We start from the raw sequence: 11,334 nt of genomic DNA, 5'->3' as shown, positions 1-11,334 counted from the left end.
TGATATCCTGTCCTGCAAATTCCAACTGCCTTAACAAAGCTAAACTCCAATCTCAATTTACTCAACCAAGACTCTATTTTCTGATAAACAAGATACCTCTTTCTATTGAAATAGACTTGGTCATGATGATGGTACGGAAATTGGCCTCAGGCAGAAAGCTAAATAAATGTGATACTCAGCTTACATGCTTTCCTGCTTGCAGATATCACAGCCCTGTACTCTCCATTGCCCAGTGAATGCTTCCTATATTTTATCTAGTTTTATAGTTGTTTGCAGCAAGAGAGCAATTCCAATAGCAGCTGCTCTTTCATGGCAAGAAACTAAAAGTCTCTATTTAAATTTTAATTTCTCAGTGGAATTGGGTAATATCATTATTCCTGTTCAGTGGTTATCCAAGTATCAATTCTAACTGAAAATCAGTCTCAGAAATACATATTTGCATATTGCCAGTTATTCAACTAAGTTCTAGAACCAACAGAAAAAGATAGAAGCTATCTGTGATTTGTTGATATTTGTTAGGAAAGATACCCTAACATTATTCAAACACTGTATGCCTTTTATCACCCACCACTAGAAAAAGTGCTTACTGTTTTTAAGGCACTGGCTTTAGTCTATTGATAAAATATAAAATACTATTAAAATATTTAAAATAATATACATGATGAAACTAAAAATGTATTGTGTAAATAAGATATAAACAACTGAAAATCACTCAACTAGTTATACAAGACAACTATGAAGATGATGATAAAGACTAGTGATAAATGTACAAAAAAATTACGGAAAAAGTGCTGTGAAGAAAACGCTTTAAAGAGTAGAGAATATTTGTATTATATCATAAAAAAACAGCAATGAAAATAAATTCTGAATATGTCAAATAGGTGTGATTATTTGAGGTAAATACAGAAATAGAAAAGCCAATGATGTGATATTTCCACAGTGGATAGAGCTTTTATCTTTTTACAAACCAGAACTTCAAATTATGTAAATCAGTGATTCTTAAATTTTACATCTAGTTGGCATATTTACTATAGAACTCTGATTCCGGTACAGTGTAACAATAATTGTCTTGAAATTAATAACATGATCTCTCTAGTAATAAATACTATCCTTGAATAAGTGTTGTTTATTTAGCTAATTGATAATAGTTTGGCAAATATTTCTATTGAAATACTTCAAAATCTTCAATTATTTCTTTAAAGAGGTCATGTTATTTCTAGTTTCCTACTTCACCTAGTTCTTCACCTAGTTGTGAGAATAATATAGATGTAATATTTCACCTCCTTGGACATGTTAGTATGAAAAATTGAGATAATTGGATAATATGATATCTGAAGCCATTATCCATTTTGAAATATAAAAACTCTCACTGATTACATTTTAATCTTACTACTTGTCTTATATGTTGCAGTGTGCATTGCAAATAATTCAGTGATTTATGACTTATTGAGTGTCTACCATGTACTTCAATATGCTGGATAGAGAAAAATATAAAATATTTTCTTTTTCTAAAAGTTGACAAATTAGAAGAGACCAATAAGCAAATAGTCAGTTTGAACTACATGTGATATGTTAAAATAGAGATACAAATAAATCACACTGAGAAAAAGATTCACATAGAATTTCCTTGGCAAGATTTTGAAAATCTAGAAAAGTAAATATTCTTGTTTCCAGGTCTAAAATTTTCTTAGGAAAGTGATTTGAATTTGGGAAGGGTGTGGCAAAAATTTGTGTCATGAATACACTTACAATTTGCTATTACATAATATTTTGAGGATTACTTTCCTACATGTATAACTTTATTTTTTAATGTCCCTTTTCTCTACTATTTTTTTTCTTGTTCTTTCACTATTTCTTTTATTTTTCTTTGTTTTAGACCCCAAATTTTGGCAAAAGTAGTTGTTTTTGCTTTCAGTACTAGAAATCTTGCTAATATTTTTATGAAGATACTAAATGTATTCCAGTGAATTTTTAACTAGGTAAATATCTTTAACATTTTTATATAGTTGTATATTTGTCTTACAATGGCACAATATAGGAAAAAATTAAATTCTGTGTTTTGGAAACACTTTTTCTCAAGTGTATAAACAGATGAGAAATCACCATAGGACCCAATTAAATACTGCAATTTGTCATTGAGACAAACGGCCTTCAGGCTTCACTGTTGCAACAAGGAGTTTAACACATTTACAACTTAACAAATATTTGTATAAGCAAAATCCTGGCAGTATTTTTAGTAGAATTGCTTAAAATAACTAATAAAATCATTTTCATATCTGGAGGGTAAAACATAGAAAATGAGTAGATTTACTATTTTATGAAAGTTAAACTTCGGTTACTTCTTTATTATTATTTATTATTTGGTAACTAATAAATTATGAAAATCTAAAATATAATGAACTTGACATAATTTAGAAAAACTTTTTGATTACAATAGAAATATAATTTTCCATAATTTCTGTGGGTTTACTATCAGATATAAATAGATTGATTTAAATAAGCCAAAAATGTGATATTTGCACACATTAATTTCTAATTGACATACTTATATTTAGATTTTTATTTTAACAAAAATAATGTGAACAAACTCCTGGGAATTGCTCTTCAACTTTGTTCTTGAATAAATACATAAGTCAAATTCTTAGAAGACAGGCAGACATATCAGGCTTCACACTGCTTGGTGGCTTGCAGCATCTTTTGATATCAATATAGAAAAACAAAAGCCTTTAAAATTTTTGGTATTCAACAATGAAAAGCCTGAGTTCTCCAGGAAAAAAAAAAAAAAAAAAAAAAAAATTCTGTCCCAGAGCAGTCGAAGAGGCTAGATGAGGGAACCTGTTCAGAGAGTCATTTCCCATTGAGGGAAATTTTGATGAAATGGAGGGAGGAGATGAGAAGCATCTGGAGGATAAATTCTCTCTTAGAACTCCCCCTGGGTGAACTGTTTGGAGATGCAGGAGTTTCATACAGCTTTTCTGATGATGTCTAGCAAGACCGAAAAATCAGATGTGCTTCTTAAGAAGCACATAACTAAAATGGAAACAAAAGTGGAGTGGTTGTTAAATCAATTCTCTCATGACAATTTAGGCAACTTCCTCTATTTTCTATTTTCTTACATCCATATGATCTGCTTTCTCTTGCGGCTCTCATTTTAGAAACACCTCTTGGCAGTGTGCAATGACATTTTTGCTTGTTTTGAAACAACCAAAAACTCAGGTTGCTTAACTCCCTATCTCATCTAGTTCCTTAAATTATTCAGTATGTAGAACTTGGCAAAGGAAACATGAGAAAATGGTCCTGCTAAGTAGAAATCTGCTGATTTCTGTCCATTGAAATCCATTAGTCTTTGAAGTTAACTCTTCTTTAATGTGTCTTTATGTTAGAGTAAGTATGGTGATTCCATTTATGGATAGATACACATTATTCTGTTTCCAGAAATATTTTAGAAAAATAATGTATGCTTCAATCTAAATTGGCAACCAATACTGCATGGTATTCTGTCGTCCATTTTCAGAGACCTTGCAATATTTGAAGTTTGTTTTCTACTAAATTTAATTTCTTACTAATGTAGACCTTGTGTGTTAGACTCCTATCTGACTTCATATATGAATTTGAAACATTCATTATCACCATGACAGAATCAACCTTGTCAGCAAATTATTCCAAAAAAACAAATAATTATTCAGATTAATCACCTTCTCAAAAACTTTTGATAGTTTCATATCAGAGAAAAATTTCCTATAAACCAAAGTAGACTCAGTGATCCAAGACCCCCTAACGTCAGGTTTCAACTAATCTACAAAGACTTCATTAAACTCCATTAGACAAACAGTCTGGTCATATAGCTTTTTCAAAAACTAACATTTTAGTTTAATTAATTCCCATTCATGAATTTTTTGTTGCTTGTGTTTTAAGGTCTTGGTCATGATTTTTTTAAATTATTATTTTTGTTTTGCCTAGGCAAATGTCCCAAAGAGTTTTTCTAGGTTTTCTTCTGGTATTTTAGTAGTTTTAGGTCTTGCATGTGTTTAATCCATCTTGAGTGAATTTTTATATGGTAAGAAATAGGAATTCAGTTGGTTTTTTCTGCATATAGCAAGCAATCCAATTTTTCCCAACACCATTTATTGTAAAGGGTGTCCTTTCCCCAGTGTATGAGTTTGTCAACTTTGTTAGAGATCAGTTGGCTTCTGTACAGCAAAAGAAATAATCAACAGTGAACAGGCAACCTACAGAATGGGAGAAAATATTTACAAAGTATGCATCCTACATGGACTAATATTTACAATTTACAAGGAATTCACAAAATGCAATAAATAAATAAATAAATAATTCCATTAAAAATAGTCAAAGGACAGGAATAGACATTTTTCAGCAGAAGACGTACAAATGACCAAGAGACATATGAAAAAATTACTTAGTGTAACAAATCATCAGACAAATGCAAATTAAAAGCACAATGAGATACCATATTACACCAGTCAGAACAGTTACCACTAAAAAGACAAAAAATAACATATGTTGATGAGGATGTACAGAAACCAGAACATTTATACACTCTTAGTGGGACTGTAAACTAGTACCACCTCTATGGAAAATAATATGGAGGATTCTCAGAGAACTAAAACTAGAACTACCATTTGATCCAACAATCCCATTACTGAGTATCTACCCAAAGGAAAATAAATCATGATAGCAAAAGGATACCCGCACTTGTATGTTTATGGCAGCACTATTCACAAAAGAAAAGGTATGAAATCAACCTAACTGTTCATCAGCAGAAGATTGGATGAAGAAAATGTAGTATACATGCACTATGGAATACGATTAAGATATTAAAAAATGAAATCATGTCTTTTGCAGCAACATGGATGGGACTGGAGGTAATTATTTTATGTGAAACAATTCAGAAATAGAAAGGTAAATACCACATGCTCTCACTTATAAGTTGGAGCCAAATAATGTGTACACATAGACATAGAATGTGAAATGATAGATAATTGAAACTCAGAAGGACAGCGAGGATGGGAGAGGATGAGTGATGAGAAATTACCTAATGGGTACAATGTACAGTATTTGAGTGATGTATACACTAAAAGCCATAACTTCACCACTATGCAGTATATTCATGTAACAAAATTACACTTGCACCCCTTAAATTTATACAAATGAAAAACAAGAAACCTAAACATTTTACATAAACATTTTGTGACATTTTAAATTCAGTGAATTGTAGCTCTCCTATCTTTTTTATAATATACCTCGTTCTTTAAAATTTTACTAAAACCAAAAATAGTGTTAACTTTCCTTTTTTAATTCCACCCATGCCAAAATATTTTAAAACTATTTAAACATGAAGGAATATTTACAGTATTTTTCATAATTATAAGTAACTGTTACACAAATTATTTACCAGCCCTGAACCAGAGCCAATAGAAAATGAGACTGTGGAAGAAAGTTAAATGACCAGAAAAGATAGACAAAATATATTGAGAGTAAAAAGGAGCAGGTTATCAATAAGTATAGAGCGTATAATTATATATTTGCATGAAATAAATTCACAAAGGTTATCATCTGCAATTTATATTTTTTCATGTAATGAGAAAAAATATTAATGGAAACTTCCCTAAGAGAGAATCATTTTAGGTCATACTAAGAGAGAAACATTATAATAATTATTAGTTTTTTGGGAGGAGTAGAGGGATGCTGGTGGTCCATGCCTGTCTCTAAGCCATTCATTCATTAATCCACTCTTTGCCTAGTTCTGAATGAAAAGCAGAGAATATGGTGATGCACTATGCAGATATACGTCGGCCTGTTCATAAAAACAAAGCAATAAATACTTATCTTTTTTCCTAAGAATAACTTTAATTTTTTTTATTTCTAGAATTAGCATATAATAAAAAGATGTATTTGATATCTTCAAATTTAATGGATAGGCATGAAAATATCAACTGTTCTATCCTTCACTTTCCATGCTAGACTCAATGAAAAATGTTAGATGAAGAATAAACAGTCAGAAGTATTTCCGTGTCAATTTTTTTGGCAAAAATATTAGGTCATTTTGCATGAATGCTTACTGGAAATATACATAATTCTGTGGGAAAAAAATGATGATTTTTGTGCTTATGGTTCATACCTCAAGAACATAAACTAGTTATTCAATTAAGCTTGCCTACTCAAACAATATAAGCATGTTTACTAGACATTTTTTAATAAGTAAAAGTATTTGATGTCTTTTTTATGTGATCCAGATATGAAGATCAAATCCACACTCAAAAACACACAGTATGAGCTCAGAATCTTCACTGTAATTGGAAAATACATGGCCTGCTTGCCAAAAACTAAGGAGTCTCTGACTATGTGATGTAATTTAATGAGTGTTTAATCCCAGGTTTTACTACTTAGAAGCATCAAATCCCTTCATTAGTATAAATTTATTGTGAGTTACAGTCTCAGTTTTCTTATTTTTATTTTCCCAGTTCTTGCACAGAACTTGTCATGTAGCATTTAGCCTATACCGATTTGTTGATAGACTTCTCCTTAAGTGTTTTTAATGTGCATATGCATTTCAACTAGATTGAGTCATTATTGGCTAGAGGATCGATACTTGCACACTAATATACCCTCCCTAGTCAAGGGTACCAAGAAAAAGGGTAGCTAATTGTTCATGAAAATTTGAAGATATACAGAAAGGAAATTTCTAGGAGGTTGTATGTTGGCAGGCGGGCAGTACAACTAAGCAAAGCAGAAAGGACTGAGAACAAAATGAGCAGCTTTGATGCAGCAGGAAGATACTGAGTTTCTGGATTGAAGATGGGGAGTAAAATGAAAATTAGAATTGTGTTATGGAGTAATTGTGTCTGCCCAAAATTCATGTGTTAAATCCCAATCCCCCAATATGAACCTCTGTAAATATAGGGCTTTTACAGAAGTAATATAACTTAAATGAAGTCATAAGCTAGGGCCCTGATCCTATAGGGTGTGTGTCCTCATAAGAAAAGATAACAGAAAGTGTGGCTTGCTGTCTCTGCCATGTGAGGACACAGCAAGAAGGCAGCCATCTGCAACTCTGAAAGTGGACTCTCACTAGAATTCAACTATGCTGTCATCTTGGTCTCAAATTTCCAGCCTACAGAACTGTGAGAAAATAAATTTATGTTGTTTAAGTCACCCTGTTATGGTATCTTGTATGGCAGACTCAGCTAAAACAAAGTGTGAAACAAAGTAAAAGTGATATAAAGTTAAATATACCAGATTAAAAACATGTATTTGCCTCAAATTCCTTTCAATAAAATGGATGCATTTTCAAAAAGAGACAGACAGAGAGAGAGAGCGGGGGGGGGGGGGGGGGGAGAGAGAGAGAGAGAAAATGTTACAGCTAGATGCAGGACAGCATAAGTGCTGGCTACATATGAAAGGTGACACCCCAGGGAACAATGACAGAAACCAACAAGACATTGAAAGAGCTGTGAGAATCCTGGAGGAGGCTGTTTTGAAAAGGTGTGTGTACAAGGGAGGAAAAATGTGAGGGGGGTAGAAAGCAGCCCTGCCTTGTGTTGAGAGAATAAAAATAGGAAAGAACTTGGATTTTTTTCCTGCCTCCTCCCACTCTGCATAGGACCAATAATGCCAGCCTCCATACCAGCAGTGACACACATTTCTGGTGCAGGTTTTCTCTAGAGTAAAATCACAGTAACACAAAAACTATGGGTAGATGAGGACTTGAGAAAAACAGGTTTTTTTTGTTTTGTTTTGTTTTTGTTTTTTCTTTGAGACAAAGTCTCATTCTGTCGGCTGGAGTGCAGTGGCCTGATCTTGGCTCACTGCAACCCCCGCCTCCCGGGTTCAAGCAGTTCTCTTGCCTCAGCCTCCTGAGTAGCTAGGATTACAGGCACTCACCACCATGTCCAGCTAATTTTTGTATTTTTAGTAGACAGGGTTTCACCACATTGGCCAGACTGGTCTCAAACTCCTGGCCTCAGGTGATTCACTCGCCTCAGCCTTCCAAAGTGCCAGGATTACAGGTGTGAGCCATAGCACTCGGCAGAGAAAATCAGGTTTTGAAGGTACAATGCGCCTTGGACAGGTGTTTCCCCACCTCTTCCCTATACTCCTCTAAGCCTGGAGAACAAGAGGACAAAGTTCTCCTTTTCACTTTTGTATCTCTTTTTGCTTAGTTAGGGATGGCTTCCTGAGCTGAGGAGCTAAGACGGGATTAGCTATAGTTTTCTGGTGTTGTTGCTTTCTATGTTTCAGTGTACTCATTCCATATTCTATTATCCAGTGTACACTTACGAAAGGAGAAAGCATGTTATGGCACCAGGAAATTATTATAGGAGTGATACCTTGAACTATTGTGGAAAGAGCTGGGGAAAGAAATTCTCCAAGGAGGAATTGGAGAATCAATGAGTGACTGGCCTGGTCACCCTGAGCAGCAAAACACTGAAGTGGGACTACAAAAGAGGAAGTTGACACAGGGATATATGGAAACTGTTGACTCTGAGGCTCCTCAGCCATATGTGTAGTGATGGGCCCAGAGTTGTTGCCCAGCAAGACTAGCATTTTGGAAGAAGATGTGAGCACAAAGCTGAGAAGATCTGAGAGGAAAGGCACACTGGAACCGTTGGTTGGTTACGTCATGGCTGTCTCTCATTGCATCTCATTATAATGGCCTCCAGAGAGTGATAGTTGCTCTTTTGGTTCTGTAAATTCCTCTTTTGAATAATTCTAACCTAGAACCATAAAGAGCAGGGGGACTGGGGTATGTCAATTTGACCTACACAAACTGATGAAGCACAAACCACTCTGCTACATTTTGAGCTCATTGGAACTGACCCTGCTTAGTGCCTCATATTGTCGTTTGTGTATTTTCTGACTGAGGAGTAGACAATCACATAACAAGTGTGGGGAAAAGTCTCATAACTCAAAATAGCTGGGCATTGTGGCATTATTTCAAATGAGAGACAACCAACTGTTTGACTGATTTGATCATAGGTATAATTATTTCATTGAAGGAGTCGAAAGTTTCAAAGCAAGCCTAATAATAATGCAGAAAAGGATAAGAAAGATATAATAAAAAGCAAAGCATAAACATAAGCAAAATATTAAACGATAAAATACAATCATTGAATTGAAGACATGTTTGTTGGAATAAAGTGTGGAAAGGATGTATCTGAAGGATAAATTTGTATATTAGTAGGTAAATGGAAATGAAGCCATGTAAACAGCATGTTTGTTGCATCAGCACTGTAATATGTTCTAATATAATGGGGAAAGTGTAGAGAAATGTGTGTCTCAGACTTCATATTTCTTTTTTTTTAACTGTACATTGTTAAGGGATACAGAGTGAAATTTCATTATCTCTACACAATGTATGATGAGCAAATCAGGGTAATTAACATATCCATCACATCAAACATTTCTCATTTTTTTTGTGTTTAAGCATTTGAAATGTTCTCTTTTAGCTTTATTTAGTATTTATTTTCTTTGTTCCTGAATTATTTTGCTTAATATGATGTCATCCAGTTTCACCTATGTTGTTGCAAGTGACAGAATTTCATTCTTTTTAATGACTGAATAGTATTCCATTGTGTTTGTGTACCACATCTTCTAGCCATTCACCTGTTGATAGACATTTAGGTTAATTCTGTATCTTAACTATTGTGAATAGTGCTCCAATAAACTTTGGATAAATATCCAATAGTGGGACTGCTGGATCATGTGGTAGTTCTATTTTTGGTTTATGTAGAAACCTCCACACTCTTTTTAATAATGGCTGTACTAATAAACATTCCCATTTTTTTCACATCCTTTTCAGCATCTGTTTTTGTCTTTTTTATGATAGCCATTCTAACTGGGGTGAGATAATATTTCATAATGGTTTTAATTTGCATTTGCCTGATGATTAGTGCTGTTGAGAATTTTTTTAATATTTATTGGCCAGTTATATGTCTTATTTTGAGGAATCTTTATTCAGATCCTTTTCCCATTGTAATAGTATTATTATTATTTGCTCTTGAGTTGTTATTAATCTTTTGTTGGATGAATAGCTTGCAAGTATTATTTCCTATTCTCCATGTTGTCTCTTAAGTCTGTTGATTCTTTAGCTTTGCAAAAGCTTTTAGTGTAATATAGTCCTATTTGTCTATTTTGTTTGTAGTCTGTGACTTTGGAGTATTTCATATTTCATCTATCTGACCATTACCTGTGTTTTCACAAATTATTAGCAAATGTGATTTGTGAGTCTGATTTAGCAATCATGCAGTTTATATCTTATGATCCTTTAATTATTCTTTTATTTAAAAAATACACATATATAGGAAAACACATATGTAATATAAATAACACACAAATTTGTATCACATGTTTACATATAGATATGTATTACTTTGATGAACCCTATGCAACTGTCAACATAAGCAACAGTCAGGTGCTTTACACATGCAACTTGAAAGCCTTGAGATATTATTAGATGAGAAAAGCAAATTATAAACCCATATGTTTAGTACATACCAAATTTTGAGAATAAGGTGTATACGGATCTACTTAGGCAGGTAAGTATTACTATATATTTCTTCACTGAAAAAATTATGGAAGTGGAAATATTTTATTATAATGTCTAGTTATCCATGTGTCATGGGTTTTGGAAAAAACTATTTTCATTTTAAATACCTTAATATTATTTGGATTTTTATATATATTTTTATAGCTGAGAATAGTTGATGTATAAACAACAAAAAAGAACAAAAAATATATAAACCTCTGGATTTAAGAATCACAAGAACTGGGTTCAAGTTTTAGGTCTGTGTCTTTCAGAAATAGGTGTGAATTTAGGTGAGTTGCTGCTTCTATTTGAATATTCATGATAATTTTTTTCCTTAAACTTTTTGCTGAGGGTTAACATATATATGAAAGTGCCTTGCCCACTGCTGTGCAAATAACGTGTTAATATTCCAGAAATGCTCATTTCTTTAACAGATAAGGGGAGGAGGAGGAGGAATAATTCTTTTCTTTGGGGTATTTTTGCTTAAAGCCCTTGTGGGAGTCAGCAGCATTCCATGAAACAGATTTTAAGTAACAGCAAATTAGTACAGTGCTAAAGCTATAACTTTACTTGCCACCCACTATCAAATGTTATTTGTGGAATACCGTTGTATAAAGATTAGCAAGGGAGAATACAGATGGACACAGCAATTGATTTTACATGCTTCTCAAAAATGAAAACTACAGGTGGATCTCAAGCTGGCCTAACTTCATCCAAGATTTATCTTGCTTTTGGGCAGATTTGACTTGGTAAAGTGCATTGCCTGACTAAAGAGACTATTCCCTATT

The sequence above is a fragment of the Piliocolobus tephrosceles genome, chromosome X, assembly GCF_002776525.5.
Source record: "Piliocolobus tephrosceles isolate RC106 chromosome X, ASM277652v3, whole genome shotgun sequence".
Lineage (NCBI taxonomy): Eukaryota > Metazoa > Chordata > Mammalia > Primates > Cercopithecidae > Piliocolobus > Piliocolobus tephrosceles.
Note: the sequence above shows the minus strand (reverse complement) of the source record.